General features: G+C 35.9%; 1 protein-coding gene across 3 annotated transcripts in view; it reads right to left on the bottom strand.

The window, feature by feature from the left end:
- Positions 1-17342, bottom strand: part of LOC106662758 (apoptosis-stimulating of p53 protein 1) — a 478897-nt gene that overhangs the window by 324368 nt on the left and 137187 nt on the right. The gene's annotated exons all lie outside the window — the stretch shown is intronic.

Here is a 17342-nt window from a genome sequence, read left to right as displayed (position 1 = left end):
ATTTAAGAGAGTCTTAAGGGTCATTTTTAATTAAAAGTTTTTTAAAAAAATCTATCCTCATTTAGACAATTTTAACGTAAATCCTACTCAAGGGGTAGATACACCATTTCAACCTAATTTTAATCATGAATGAACATAGATTGTAGAGTATCGTTCTAGATACACATTATGAAAAATGCAAGGAAATTTATGCACATTTATTCCAAAAGTAGTAATTATTGTGCTCTACGGCAAAACTCTACAAATTCCATCTAAATTTTATTTTTAAGACTATTCAGACTCTCCAATTCTGAATGCAATGTTTTCGGAAGACGTGCATCGGTTTACTCTGGATATCATCTAGTGTTTAGCATTTACGTCAATGTACTACTTATGCCAACGTGAAATTGACTCGATCCTTCTCTTAAGTAATATTGGAACATTGTCTATGCTACATTTCTTCTCCTTAGGTTCTCGTGGTATCCGAGGGTGTCCCCATTAAGCAATTGCTTCACGTTCAAAGTTAATATGGGTAGTTGTTTCTTCCTCCTCATCGTCCAACCTAAAAACGGGGTCATTATTGAATATACGCGAGTTGTGTAGATGTTTTCTCAGACCGGTAAATAGACCTATCACTCCACTAAGTTTAGACCTCTTTAACTGTAGCAGTGAGTTTACCAGTTTTGATGAAGTTTTAGCATAAGTTTACTGTGTGTAGCGACCCAAGAGTGTATCTTTTTTTAATCCAAGTTCAGGACTTATGTATATTCTTGCTGGTCCTACTCTGGCCCGTGGGTCTTCCTTTTATCCAAAATTCCTTTCTGCTCTCATACCTAAGATAGCATCGGGTATCTGCTGATTCTATTGATTACTCTTTTGAGCTCGAAATATTTAGTTCCAGTTTGATTACTTCTGGAGCCTAAGGGAGATTTTGCTAGCTTCTCCTTGTATAAATATTTCTAGTAAAACTGGATTAAGCAGAGTTTCTCGTGTAACTGAGTGATTGTTTTCTTGTCCCTGTTTTGTTTAGTCTGCTAATTTTTAAATGCTGGCTAATGTTGACTAGCTTTTTTTACCACCAAACAGCTAGGCCATAGGTGGTTCTCACATTTTCTTTCTCTGCATTTTCAAACACGTCTGTATCCTTCACATATAAGAACATACCAACAATTCAATTCACTCATACCAATAACTAATTACATCACACGTACTCTTATATATAATCAATCACGCTAATAAATACAAGCATTTCTCCTTAAATACATAAATTCCTATATGCAGTTAAAAATAGGAAGGATGCCCCCGGGGTACTTGATATTCCGCCGATGACAACTCCTTACATTCATGCCAAAAACAAGGCCTAGATAACAGACCGTCAACGTATTTGGATATCCTGTAGATCGACCTGTTCCCATTCATACCAATTTATTCAACATTCTCACTAATAAATGCATACATTTATTAGCATATTACCAAATGCAAAGATACAGATTATACGAAGTAATACACTTTTACTACTCGCAAATATTCAAAAACAAAAACGGTAGTCACTGCTATGCATCAAAATTTTTTTTCATCTGCGGGTAGACCACAATTTTATCTGTAATTTCAAACGTCTCATTTGCTCTTCACACTCTGGGCAACATTTCTGTAGGCCGTCCCCCAGCAAATGGCCATGTGTGGGACAGGTGTGGCCTATCCTCACTCTTGCTAAATCGTTCTATCTTTGTTTTTCATTTTTTCCACGAGCAGACTAGCTTTCTCGAGCTTTGGTCCACCCGATTAGTGATTCGTTGGTTATTTGGGGGGGGGGTGTTATTTTTTATATAACCGATGGGTCATTTTTGGTTTTAGTCTCCAAGGTTTGCCTAGAGTTCTTCTCCTGGTCAATAGTGATATTTTATTTTTGATATGATGTAATGCAGGTATTGTCCCAGGTTAACGTATTGTCAAAGATTATTTCTAGTTATTTAACCTCGGTTATAATTGAGTCATTTCTTTATAGACACATTGGCCTTATATTTCTATATTTCTTTTCCTGATGAATGCAATTAGTGTAGTTTCTAAGGGGTTATCTTAAGTCCTCGTTATGAGCATCATTGTTCCATCATGTTTGATACTCTTTGAGTGAGTTCTATTAACGTTTAGGCGAATTTTAAGTTAATTTAACAATGCCATCTGCATAGCTTTCCCCTTAAATTTACTATGCTTATGAGGTCGTCCATTTGCACATTCCACAGGAGAGGCGAAATTATTCCTCCTTTCGAACACAATTATATTTTATTGACTTTGATCTTTTTTGATTATTTTGGTTTTCCTATTTTCGCCGTTTTGATATGTGAACATTGGTCCCTCGCCATTTTCTGTGGCCCTATTACGATAGTGAAAACAGCAATATTATTATGAGCACTCATGTCATCAGGTTATTGTGTTTCCTCAGGTTTTGGAAATTTTGCATACATCCGCTGACTAGTTTTGATGTGATTTTTCTACTTGATAATGCTTTAATAGCTGCTTGGCTATCTCATCATATGAGGTTTTCTTCTTTCTTTGTCAGTGATCTCTTTTAAGATTTTCTTCGGCCTAAGCATTGATGGAAAATATTTCAGCTGAGGTGCACTTCCCGTAATGAGTTTGGGCTAGTACAAAGACGGAGCTTAAGCACATATGTGTATATGAGTATAGTTCGACATTCACAAACAATGATCATTCAAAAAGAAACCTCAAAAATGATCAGAAATAGCAAATAAACAAACACCAAAAAACAAACAAACAATAAAAAAGCATAGCAAATCCATAGTAAAGTCACGTTAGTTAAGACCCAAATCGTTCTACATATGATTGATTGAGTTACATCCTTTAAAAAAAATCAGGGATTACATGAATATGAAAGAAAAAGAAACACCCCGGTCATTCGTCAAGCTTTCGAGGAGTATTACGTCGGACGAGCATAATAGAGTCCATAAATGTATGGACCCTAATGGTGGTTGATTTCGTCGATTTTATCAAGCTCACTCATGAATTCTTTACGGTTAATGCCATAATTTCCACTGTTTTTAGTATATATCGATAATTGTTAATAGCGTAAAACATTAGAAGTAGTATCAAATTCATAGAATTGAACATATTTCACGAATACTTGAGAACTAAGTCTTTTTCTCCCCCCCCCCCCAATTTGCTTTATCCCTGATTCTTTACATACAACTAAGAAGTACTGACCAAAACAAAATTAGGATGACAAGCACATGGATGGATTGAGCTCTATAACGGCACATTATAATGTGAACTCATGTTTATTATTTTTTCACTGTATAAAAGTAATTTCACAATAAAAAGATGATAATGATTACTACAACTGCAGGTAGATATTTATCAATTCAAATTCATGCTGTCACGGATTACAGATTTATATAAGCTCAAATCTGCATACACCTGTATAGACAGAGTAGAGCTTATTACTTCTTGCAGTCCAACGGTAATTCCTGCTTTTGAAATTTGTAATAAATTTCCGGTAGGCCTCGAGAATCACCCACCCCGGGTCAGTCCGAGTCAGACCTTCGTAAGGCACTGGGTGATGTCAACAGCTAGATCATTTCAGCCCCAATCAGTTCCTAAATTCATTCAATTCTCACTCAACCTGAAATGCTTCCTTCCTTCTTATTTACATCTCATTCACTCAAGGAAGTGGAGTACTCGATATTGTTCCATCACCCACACGTGACACATAACTGACCTAATTGAGGGTCGATGGAAAACACTATATTCTGCCATATAGTGCCATCCTCGCTACACACTCACGCTAGTGAATACATTCACTCTCAACGTGCGCTAGGGAAACAAAACTACCACCACTATATACAATAAAACAACCCTGTTTCTACCAAGATCAGAAGAGGGGATTCAGATATTTGCTAACGTCCTGAAGCAGGATTGAATTTTAATTTAAAAATAACAAATAACAAAAATAATAATCGATAACAGCTATGAGTAGGTGAATATTTACAGTGATATAATTATAACAAAAAAATTTAATTAACTTAGATATTACTAGACTGTGTAACGTGAAAATTAGTTTACTGAATAAACTACTCGCAATGATTAAGGTAGGTCAACTCAGTGGGGGAAGCAGTAGCACGAATTGTTTACGCGAAAGTTTAAATGTTTGGTTTTCAGGCCTAAACATGAAATCGAGATAAGACGTTAGACCAAAGTTATCTGATCTTTAGAAGTAGAGCAAAAATCAACGCGAAACGCAATACTTAAATAATGGGATAATTCAAGTTAAAAGAAAAACAAAACGAAAAGTCATCGAATGGAAATGCTATTCAATGATAGAGCTCCTAAGTTAGAAGTCATCACTTAATCACTCGGTTCTACAGCGGAAATGAAATCAGAACGACGAATGCATTTAGTCATCTAGGTGTACAATCAAAGTCATCCTTGTTCCTGCAACCCGAAATGCAATCACCCGTTTTAAAACACCATGTGGGACGGTCTACAATGTACTCATCAGAACTCAATGCAATCTAAGGGAATCTCATCTTAAACTGTTCCATGCAATTCATGCTCGCTCATCTTTAGTACACTTAGAAGCTAAAAAAGATTGATTATCTTACAACAATAGGGGTATTCACGATGTTTGTTAGATGTTAACTCATGTTAACTCGAATAGAGAAATGTCCAGTAAGATCGTGAACGCCCCCTTCTTTTCTTAACATGTTAAACATTAATTTTTCCGCAATGCTGCGCGTGGCGAGTGGTAGAAGCAAAAATAAAGCTGTAACAGTCCTTGCGGCTTGTTGTTGTATGGTTTTGTTTTGTGTTAAATTGTAAGTTGCCAGAAGTTGCTAAAAAAGGAAAATTAATCAACTCTTTCACTCAAAATACTATCTATGTTCTTGAAAAGTAGTAACAAATGACATGCAACAGTTCGTGCCGACATACCCAACTTATATCCTAACCTCTAACAGCCTACAACGTTAGAAGAGGGGAGGGGTGTATCAACTATGAATGAGAGTATAAGGTCAGGTCAGAAATTAACAAAAGAAATGTATTGGTCTGATAAAATTAATTCGTATTTAAGGATAAAAGTACGTGTAAACAAGAAACAGTTGTTAAATTCATGGCTGCCATGTTGGTTACCTACGCCCTAACGGATAGCAATATGACTACATTTTCGACCTAACATATAACATTGGCCCTGGCCTGTTGATCGAACAATGTAAATTTTTAAAAGTCTGCGTCATCATTTTTCTCGATCTAACAGGACCTAACAGAGTTAACAGGGTTAACACAGAGATCGTGAATACCCCTAATATTTAGTCCGTTTTAAAGGTTGAGAGGTAAATAGCACTCGCGTTTACAATTGGATGTTCAATATATTTGGTGTATAGGTGGTGAACAAGTTTTTCTGTAAAGCTTCGTTCGGTAGTTTGATATTTTTACGTTGTCCCATTTTTAAGTGTAAAATTTGATTAGTGATGGTTTTATGTGATACAAATTCGGCTAGAATCATAGCATTGTTTGAAGATGGAAGAAGTCGAGCGATGTGGCCAGGATGCTTAACATTCCCAGAACAACCGTCCGAAGTGAATTCCATCGCCAAGATACTGGAGGTTACTGAAGAAGACATGGATAAGGTCGCCATCGTGTTACTGCTCAAAAACGTGATAGTTTTATTGTTTAAAATGTACGCCGTAATCAATACTCTATCAAGAAGAGATCGAGCAACGATCAAGAAGTTAGAAATGTTAATGTCAGTTTACGTGCGAGAAGGCCTACCACTGATACCTTCTGACAAGGCCCACAACAACTTACTTAAGTTTCGCAAAAAATCACATCAATTGGTCTGAGGAAGATTGGATAACAATACTATTTTTCGGATGAGAAGGGTTGGAGAAGAACAGAAGAGCGATTATATCCACGCAACATTTTCACTCCGGAGAAGCTTTGGAGTGGTGATGGTTTGGGCACGCATTTATGTGGAGGGTCGCACAAACATGATCTTCATCGTGGGTTGCTTAACAGCGCGATATATTGAAGATGTGTTTTAAGAAGTTGGTTCTTATATACTGCTAGCTGGCGACGGCTTTTTGACATGACATTGCAAGCTCCTAACTGCTAAGATCGTTGGTGTCACTTGGAACGGGCGTTCAATGGTTGGAGTGTCCTGCTTGTAGTCCCTGTAACCATATCATACACTCGATTTATTTAGTTTAAAATTAAATCCATTATCTTTCTACATAAGCTGCAGGTATTAGTAGCTATCGTAGTGAAAAAACATATACACAGTAATTAATGTGTATATACTTCCCCTTTATTTATTTTTGCCCTGATTAATCCCATTTGCACAAAAAGTAGCATTATGCCCGTCTATTCTGCTAAGTCTAAAGATCGCTTTCTGTTAATATTTTTATTCGTTGATTCCAGTTGATATTATTCTTATTAAATTCACTAGTTTTCGTGGTCTGCTTGACCAATTAATATCTTTCAATTAATTAAGGGTTTTAGTTGAGATAAAACTTCGTGACACTGTCTTTTTTATCCCAACTGAAAACCTTAATTAATTGAAAATTATTCTTAATATTAAACTTTTTCAATGGCTCCTGTTAAGCATGTGAGTATGACAGTGTCAGGGTCATAACATTGTTGAGCATACAACCAGCTTGAAGTCGCCAGGAGACTCAGTGTAAATCATTCTCCAAGAGGAAGGTTCTTCCGGGCTTAAGAAAACAGGGCTTCACACTTCACCCTTCACACACGTACAGGACTAGTTCGACTTAGGACTATAGACCAGAGAACGCAGCATTACGGGAAATGAGATAAGAAATCTGTTTCGTAGTTTCGTGGACCTCATCTTACCTCTGCTAACAAAAAATGGCCAGGCTTTAATTAGCAAGGGAACGTGTGAATTGGACATTTGAAAATTTGAGACGAGTTCCTTTTACAGATGAGTGTTGGCCTCAAATTTTCAGATGGGCGTAATTTCATATGAAGATGCTCAAAAAGAAAGCCCCATGCTGTATGGTTTCTCAAGTGGCATTTCATGGTGGGTTATTTCCTTGGACGCCCGGACGGAATTGGTTGTTGTGCGAGGAAACTTCACAGGGGTTCTTACAAGACATAATCGAAGACATTTGCAAGACAATGCCATTTATTTGCCCCCCACATCGTTGAGAGATTCTAGCTAATGCAGGAATACCAGGCCACATAACGCACGTATTGCCGATACTTGAAAGAGGTTGGAATTGAGTGCTTGGTGAGGCCTGCTCGAAGTCCGCATTTAAACTCAATCGAACACATTAGGGACAAAATTAGGCGACGAGTAAGACGGCGAAACGCAGGTCCTAACGCTTTAGAAGAGTTGGAAACAGCTGTTCTTTATGAATGAGAAGGTATTCCTCATGATTTTATCAGACATATTTTCCAAGAAATGCAAAGGGGTTTAACGGTCGCGATTCGTTTATGATTTTTTTACTCAATACTTTATTCTAATAGCTAGGCTTCGCCGGAACACAATGCATTTGGCACTTACGGTTGCAATGACCTGGGACACACTGCACCCTTCACATACTGCAATCCATATTCATTCACTCACCAATAACTACTTAATAAATACAATTATTGGTGTACTCACATGCTAAACTATGTACAATTAAGAATAATTAGAGGGCCACCGGGATACTCGATATTCTGCCGATGACCACCCTATGGAAAAATGGACTTTGGTTTTTTCATAGAGTAGCGTTGCATCGGGTGTGTTACCCGCTTAACGCGTTTGAGTAATCTCGAAACCTGCAAGTTTTTTTAATTTTTGTTTTTTATTAAATGATAATTCCAAAATAAAATTCTTCTTAAAGGGTAGCAATATTTAGAAATGCTAAACAGGGATGAGATAAAAACTTCAGAATAATCATCTCCTAAACTTCAACAAAACATCTGACAACCACTTTAATTGATTGTTTTATAACTTCATGGTACAAAAATTGGAAAGCGTGAAGTTTTTCTGAGGAATGCAAAGGCGTTTAACATGCTTGGTTCTTGCAAGGTGGAAATACTCAGTATTATAGGGGACAAAAAGTTTTTTTTCTGTTTTTTTGTTCTTTATGCAGTATTTTTTTAAATTAGGTAATAAACATTTTCTTTTTAACCATATTATTTTTACACTGCAAATTATGAATAAACCTAAATACGTTAAAATTTAAGGGTGGTGTGTTTATTTTTTCCATCAGTATAAATAAATATATAAATAATTCGACATGATTTTCTTTAATTCGTTAGGCTGATAACACATAAAAAGTCAGAAGGCATTCTAAAAACGTGCATTATTTTTATGAAGTTGGTTATATTAAAAAGAGAATGAGACCTTTTCCTCTTTTTAACCATAAAAATAATGTAAAAGCCAACAGGGACGAGGTAGAAGCATAATTAAATTTTATTCCCATTGTCTTAACCGTCGTATTTACTGTCGACGGACCTGGAAACAATGAGTGAAACCCTACTATTTTCGTTGCATATTTAACATTAATCCGTACAAAGTTTGCCAAGGGTGAGAACATAACAGCGCCGTTTTACCTTCGCCGGGCTAAACGACTAGCACAGGTGTACTGCGGAATTGCCGGACGATACGAGCCAGGCGCTGGCTCCAGACCGCAAAGCACAGACATCTATCTCATTCATTCATGACCAACGCTTTACCTCCCATGGCGTCATGTGTTTTACTGCCAACAGAAAAGATAACGGAGAAAGGAGCAAATAAATGTTTTTCTCTTGATTCACGGCAGCCCATAATAAAAAAATCACTTTCTTTGATGTTCTTGTATAAAGCCTAATAGCTCTCTTAATGTTGTTTTAAAAAGGTTAAATATGACTTATATTTTCTTATTAAACAAATATGCCATTTTATCGGATTGTCAAAACTAAAAACTTTTCTTTATTTAACAACTGATCCACAATATGAGCAGACTTTGTTGTTCAGATATTACTTTTGCAATATTTGTTTTATGAGCGAGGGAGACTGATGATATCACCATACGATGAGGACGAGGCCAACTTTATTCGGCCGTTCGCCAAGGAAGAGGTAATCGTAAAGTCTTGACAGCTATTAAAACTAGCGAAGCGTTATTAATCACTTTCGTCTTCGGAAATTCAAGGAGGCCTTTTCTGTCGATTATCAAAATATTAGAAAAAGATAAATCAAACTTCTAAAGAGCCTTTTCTCCCTAGGCGTATTGATTTTTTTTTCTCCGACACTCCAGACGTTGATGGACTTATCTAAATAAATATATCTCACGGATTAAAAGCTCTGGCAAGCCGCGAGGGGCTTCGTCCTAATTTCAAAACTTTTCTTTCACATGTTGGAATTTTTTACTTAATGACCTCTTATCTTGAATAAAAGAGATTCAACTCTCAACCTGACACGGGTTCATCGCAAAATGAAAAACCAAGTACGTTGCAGTTATCTTCTTCCCCCATAATTATACCATTCATTTTAAATAACTCGAGGTGTCATCTTTTATAATTGAAACATTGTGAACATTGTTTTATTTAATTTCGTATAACTACCTGAAGCTTTGTTTAATCAGCTTTTTTTAATTACTCAAATATTTTTTTTACTTTTCGTTATTAGCCAGTTACACCATAAATTGAAATTATCGTGTTCTAAATTAAAACTTCAATACCTCCAGAATGTATTAATGATTTTTTTAATGATTTTTTCTCACACATTTTGAAAGTGCATTATTGTCAAAACAATAACACTTGTAGCTCAAAAATTTATCGATTTGTTCTGGAGATATTTTAGCTTTCATGTTTTAAAGTTAAGGTTAAAAAATTAACACAAATAAATTTTTATATTTTATTCAAATATTTCTTTTATTTATTTAATCAGTCGCACGATAAGTTGAAATTATCGTGTTCTAAATTAAAACTTCAATACCTCCAGAATGTATTACTGAATTTTTTATGATGATTTTTTCTCACACATTTTGCAATTGCATTTCATTGCCAAAACAATAACTCTTGTAGCTCAAACATTTTTCTATTTGTTCTGAAGATATTTTAGTTTTCCTGCAAAACTCGATAATTCGAATTATTGTGTAACTGATTTTTCTGTTATAAAATTAAGGTTATAAATTTACTCAAATAAATTTTTATATTTGATTCAAATATATCTTTTATTTATGTAATCAGTCGCACGATAAGTTGAAATTATCGAGTTCAATGGAAGACCTTCAATATCTTCACATTTTATCAATGAATTTTTGACAATGATTTTTTTTACATATTTTGTAATTTCAATTTCATTCTAAAACCAATAATACCAGAAGAAAATAAAAAAATAATCGATTTTTCTGGAGATCGTGGGACGTTTAAGTTATCTTGCAGAAATCAATTTTTCAATTTATCTAACAAATTCTTGTTGTTTAAAAATCAACACAATTTTTTTCAATTAATTAAGGTTTTTAGTTGAGACAAAAAAGTCAGTGTCACGAACGGGATTCGAACCCACGATCTTCGGCTAGAAACGCTGCTGCTCTACCACTTGATTTTCCATCCTTTTTTGCCATTTTTCAGCGGCAAGTAATGATAATTCAAGTGGTAGAGCAGAGGCGTATCTAGCCGAAGATCTTGTGTTCGAATCCCGCTCGTGACACTGACTTTTTTATCTCAACTAAAAACCTTAATTAATTGAAAGATAGTAATTGATCAAGCAGACCACGAAAACTGGTGAATTTAATAAGTGTATAATATTGATTGTCGACTATCTTTGTAATAATGTTGTAAATTTTCCGTACGATACATTAATTCAATTATCGGGTAACAACTCTAGCCAGAGATTAGGGAGAGATTCAATTTAAACTAATCCAAATTATAGCCCTCCATGCATTATTGGCAAATTATTGAACCGAGGAAAAAGAATGCATCCATGTAGACTGCGAATGTTACCCCAAATAAATTGGGTTTTGTGATGATGACGTGTTCAAACCTCACGCCTCAACCGAAGGTACTTACAACTGATTTAAGTATTTTGTGACGAGTGCCAATTAATTCGCCCCCTCGGCTTAATACTTACTTCGGAGGCAAAATTTAATTAATCTCGAAACGTCAAGCAAAGGAAACCTTCGTAGTAATTTAAGTTAAAACCGCCGGTGATAATCGATGATGTTTACTTTTGGACTTCCCAATTTTGTATCTTCGTGCATAATTGTTTAAAGGAAGAAGATTTAAAGTATTATTAAAATCACAAAGAATTTTGTCTATATTAATGATACAACTTAATAAAAGGGGGGGGGTGATTTAGGCCTTAGCTGTCCCTTGTACTCAAACCAAATTTACAAATTGGGTTTTATTTAAACACCAGCACCCCGAGGGTTGATATGACTTCTGCTGTTCCGAACCCTCGTAAATAATGGATAAAAGAGATCTGAAAAGGAGACGAGCAAAGGAACAATATCTTGGGCATGTATCAATATTACCTCAGTCTGCTACTGGAGTAGTTATCCTTTACCAAACAGTATGTTTTCGTAAAGCCCTGTTAGACAAAATGGCTAATGTTGAACGATATATTACAGCATTTTATCTCGAACATGATGATGCAGGCAGGGAGATACGAAATGCACTTTACCAAGCAAAAATGATACTACCACCTGTAACTTTGATCTTTATTTGAGATGAATCGGGAACGACAAACTGACAGAACTTCCTATGTCCTATATTGTCCGATCAGCCTCTCTCCAATTTCTCCGAAAATTCTACAATAATAATCTATTTATGTAAGGTTTGGTTGAAATGAAAAAGTTAGTGCCACGAGCGGGATTCGAACCCACGACCTTTATATTGCAGCAGTTTATCTCGAACATGATGATGCAGGTAGGGAGATACTACATGCCCTTCGATCCACGAAAAATGGCAAAAGGAAAGAAAATTCAAAAGGTAGGTTGAGATGAGAAGTTGGTGTCCCAGTGGATTGAAGTGACGATAGCTCCCGTGGTAGAGCAGTGGCGCGGTCGTGGGTTCGAATCCCGCTCGTAACACTGACTTTTTTATCTCAACCAAAAACCTTACATGAAGATTAATTAATTGAAAGAAGTTATTTGGTCAATCGGACAACGAAATCTAATGAATTATTATTAATACCTTTCTAACAATTTTGTACTTACTGTTATTCACAAGAGTTCAAAAATACTTAGCTCTGCTTAAAAATTCTTAAATTTGGTCTTTAAGTTTTAGTTTAAATTAAAATTATTTTTTCTTCTCATTTCTGCAATTATTATGACACTAATACTATATTAAAATAGTTATCCTTTGGGTTTCCGCAAAAGTTGGAAAGCAGGTTCTACTTACTAATGATAATTGTGAGTTTGGGGTAAAAACCCAGGAGCGGGTTGTTAGAAGGTTTAGGTTTTAGAAAAAGTTAATTGTTTGTATAACAACACCGGTGCGATCAGTAATTCAGAAGAAGATCCTAATTTATCTTTTTCATGATTAACTGAATGAATCAACATCCTCAAAACTTAAAAACCTGAAACTGCGGAAACCCCCACCAACCTTATCTTTGGCCTGATTCTTTTTACAATATACACTGGTTCCTACATTCCCCTAACCCGTCATCTCCACGTTTGCCGACGACAAGCCTATCTTTTCTCACTCCAACACATCCGTTGTAAGCTGCATGTGCAAAGACAAATCATCCTATTAGAAGACCGGTACCGCAAATGGAGAATCCAAATGAATGAAAGGAAATATTCTCATGTTAATTTCTCTGGGGTACACTGATAAAAGACTGACGTGGAATCCACAAGACATGAACCGCTGTTACAAACTCTTGCTCAGCCTACTCTACCAACGATCTGACCTAAACCTTAACAACAAACATAACCTTTAAAAAAGTCTAATTTGGCCGACATGTGACCACGGAGTGGAAAATCGGTGGTTGACCAAATATTCTAATTCATCCTGTATCCAGTCCCACCAATCCAACATTTATTTCATTATTATGATTTTATTGTTAATTCCCTTGAGAATGGAAATAGTGTTCACGCTGTATATACAGATTTATCTAAGGCCTTCGATAGAGTTGACATTGATATTCTTCTGTTTAAGTTGAAAATCCTTGGAGTTGGTGATCCTTTGTTATCCTTCATCGAATCATTTCTATCTGGTCGCTCTTTTTCTGTTCTCATTAATAACTCTGTATCGGATAGGATTTTTACATTTTCTGGCGTACCTCAGGGTTCTCACTCCGGGCCCATATTATTTCTTGTTTATTTCAATGATATCTGTGGTATATTCAAGGATTGTAAGTTTTCTTTATTGGCGGATGATTTAAAATTTTTTAATTCAGTGTCTTCTACTCACGACTGTGTTGGGTTAACAGGGAACTGGTCTGCTTCAATAATTGGTGTGAGTAGAATCGTCTTCCTTTGAATAGTAACAAATGCAAGGTAATTAAATTTTCTAAAAATATCCGACCTCGTGACTTTGATTGTTTTCACTATTTCGTTGATGGGCAGAGATTGGAAGAGGTTGACACTATCTCCGACCTTGGTATCGTTTTCAGCAGAAAGGGTGATTTCAGTGACCATATCAAACAGATTCGAGGTAAGGCTCTACGCAATCTTGGCTTTATTACTAGGTTTTCTAGAGATTTTAAAAACATCATGGCAGTTAACATATTTTATCAATCCCTCGTTCGTATCCATCTGGAATATGCAAGTGTCGTGTGGTCCCCTTACTACGTTGGTGAGATTAGCGACTTGTAAAAAAAGTACAAAAGAAAGCAACCAAGATATTGGCCTTCAGATTTGGTCTTGCACACCTGAATTACTTGGAAAGACTGAACTGGCTTGGTCTTGAGTCGCTTAGCTCCCGCCGTATTTTTGCCGATCTCATTTGGGGTTGGAAATTGTGGAATGGGTCCATTGATATCCTGAACTTACATTTATCGTTATGTGTGCCTCAGCGACCACTTAGGAACCATAATTTGTTCGTAGAAATGATAAATGATGGAGTGAGGGTGGTGTTCAATCCTTTTTATAAAGATAGTTCCTACTCTCAGTAAGTTGTTTTGGAACGTCCGGATTTCGAGCCTTTTTAGCTCATCATCAGGTTGAAGGACTTCTATAACCAAGACTCTCGACATGAATTGCCAAATTGGCGGAGGTATCAGCGGGTTCACTTTGGCAATTCATGTCGAGAGACGTGGTTGTAGAAGTCCTTCAATCTGATGACGAGCTAAAAAGGCTCGAAATCCGGATCGTTCCAAAACAACTTACTGTGAGTAGGAACTATCTTTTTAAAAAGGATTAATTTGTTCTTTGTTCCACACTACAAACCAGAATATGGACTAAATTCACCCCTACCGAGGATAATGAGATTGCTGAATTATTATACTTATGAAATAGATGAATTTCGCGATTCCTTGAATTCAGTTAAAGTTAAATTAAAATGTTTACTTGCCTTGAATCATTAAGCTTTGTGTTTTTGTTATTATTGCTTAATTTTTCATTTGTTCTTTTTGTTATTATGTGCCTTTTTTGACTACTCCTCTTGTAGATTCTTTCTGTTTGCGTTATAATAAATAAACAAATGTATTAACCACAAAGCGCTTAGTCTTTAGTAATGAAGCAATGGAATACAGAAAGCAAGAAAAGGGAAGAAAGCTAAGCAACTGTAATTTTGATCTGTATTTGAGATGAATCAGGGATCGTCAAAGCACAGAAAAGTGGGAAAGTAAGCAAGGGAGAAAAAGAGAGAAGGCGTGTAACGAAGCAGGGATAATAAGCGTTCAAGGCGAGTTTGCTAACACCTCTGTTTCTTACTGAAAAAAACGTTTTTTCCAGGGGAAAATAATGATTTAATACAGCAACAATTGAAACAGAAACCCACTTGTCTGCAAAATATATGAAAATCCGCGTGATGAATTGATGAATTCCGTTTTAATCGGAAGTTTATCGTTTATTTAATTCTTCTTCGTTGTATTTATTAGCAAGAGGAACTTTCATACTTGAAAGTTTTTGTGATCGACGATTAGAGAGAAGTTTTAGAGTGTGTGGGCTTTCCGAAAGAGGTATCATATTTTAATTAAACAACTTCCCACCAACAGTTCTTACATAAACGGGGTAATAATTTTTGTTTATTTCTAATTAACGCTCTTAATTAGGCCTTTTGTTATTTTTCAATGGTTTAATGAATAATGAGGAATGTCAGACAATTTAAGAGAACAACAAATTAACTGCTGTATTAGCAGACAATGGAAGACAAACCATGTTTTGCGATTGCTTACATAAAAAAGCTGTACTAATTACGACGTTTAAATAGTTCTATGAAGAATAAAACAAATAATTAAAATAATTGTCCAAACCTAAGGAAGAATATTAAAGCTTTTGTTTGGTTCTTATCAATTTGTAGTTAGGTCAGACTTTCCCTGTATACACTAGCAAGCATGGTTAAAAATGGAAAAATGTCGAAACCCTTCTGCAACACCAAATCAGCGAAACTAGACGAGCCACAAGAATTGGAAAGTACCGAAAAACTAGTCCATTATCCAACACGTCTCAAGAAGAAATACCACGATTCTATCAATTTGCTAGAGCGTTCTTTATAATCGTGCTGTAAAAAATTTATTGTAAAGTTGGTCGAAGCATCAATTATATTCAGCCATTATAATTAGTGTCAAGAAATCAGGTTTAATTTGTCAACTTTGGAAATGAATTTCAAAATTTAATTTAATTTCACCTGAGAAGGATATTAAAAACTCCTAAACAAAATTTGCATTTAAGAACTGTTTTTAAAATAAAAATTAGTTATCTTCTGATTAATATTAATCAGCTTTCAATATTTTTTTAAATTATTTTATTCGTACCCTATACATATAAGCTCATATTATAAATGTGATCATAAGACTTTTTTTTTCTTAAAATCACAGCACTAACACTAACGCCAGCGTTGCACCGGCAGTACACATGCCATGAGAAACCGGCTAATGCTGGTACTCAGTGTAAGGGACTATGGGGCAAAGAGGTTCCGGGGTCGTCGTCGATTAAGGCGACGTGGCAGGTTCTCCAGATGGGAATGTGCGGAGAGGGCTCAAGCAATAAGTTTAAGACGGATCGAGAAGTTGTTGTGAAACTTTCAGAATAGGGAAAGGAGCAGTTCGTTGACAAAAGGAATGTTCTGCCTGGATAGCATTCCAATTAGAGGACAAAATTGAGTCCACATTTGGGGTTGGTGTTTTTGGGTTGTAGTACGTCAGCTGAATAAATTCTATTAAGGATGGGACCAAGATTGCTCCCTGGTGGGACGCCAGCTTGTACCTGTTTGTCATCCAAGAACTCGTTGCCTCACCTCACTTTGAAGCAACAGTCGGTTAAATAGGATTTCACGATATGGTAATAAGGAGTGAGCAGGAGGCGTTTAGGTTTATAAATCATTCTCCGGTGCTAGACCCTATCAGTAGCCTGTACTACATCTAGATACGCACCCATGAAATATTCTTTATTCTCCAGAACGCAGGAGATAGTGTCGACAATTTTCAAATCTCCTTGGATGGGTATGAAACGCTTGTAATATTATAATTACCCAATTCACTAGGTTTCGTGGTCCGCTTGACCGATTAATATCTTTCACTTAATTAAGGTTTTTAGTTGAGATAAAAAAAGGTCAATGTCACGAGCGGGATTCGAACCACAAATTAATTTTTTGAAAAATGGCAAAAAGGAGGGAAAATTCAAAAGGTGGGGTTGAGATGGGAAGTTAGTGTCCGAGTGGATCGAGGTCACGATATCTCAAGTGGTAGAGCAGTGGCGTATCTAGCCGAAGGTCGTGGGTTCGATTCCCGTTGTGACATTGACTTTTTTATCTCCACTAAGAACCTTAATTATTTGAAAGTTATAATTACCAAAAACTAGTAATCAGACTGATTTTTATATATTTTTTTTATATAATCAGTTCCTTCATTGTCTATGTTTAGTGAAAAGTTCAAAGCCATTAAGAGTTTACTTAAAATACAATTGGAAGATTAGTTAAATTTGGTCTTTTTAATAAAAAAAGTTTTCACCATCACGAGTAAGTTTGAATGAAGTCGTCAAATAAAAGGTTAAACCTTACAATCAAGATGTGGGATACAACTACGGACGAGATACCGAACTTTGTAAGAGACTGGAGCCGATTTTCGTTTGATTAGGAACAGTTAAGATGTGATGTTAAGCATGTACCTGGATGTTTACCTTCGCCTGGGTCTAAAGCAAAGTGCCCTCATTGCATTAAGCACTGCTGCGCCTCTGCCTCATCAAATATTATCTAATTTCACGGAGAGTTGCCTTTGCCTTGGGCCTCTCCCTTAATCACACTTCCATCGATGT

Source organism: Cimex lectularius, unplaced genomic scaffold, assembly GCF_000648675.2.
Source record: "Cimex lectularius strain Harlan isolate CLEC.00 unplaced genomic scaffold, Clec_2.1 scaffold45, whole genome shotgun sequence".
Taxonomy (NCBI): domain Eukaryota; kingdom Metazoa; phylum Arthropoda; class Insecta; order Hemiptera; family Cimicidae; genus Cimex; species Cimex lectularius.
Note: the sequence above shows the minus strand (reverse complement) of the source record. Positions and strands in the feature narration are given on the sequence as shown.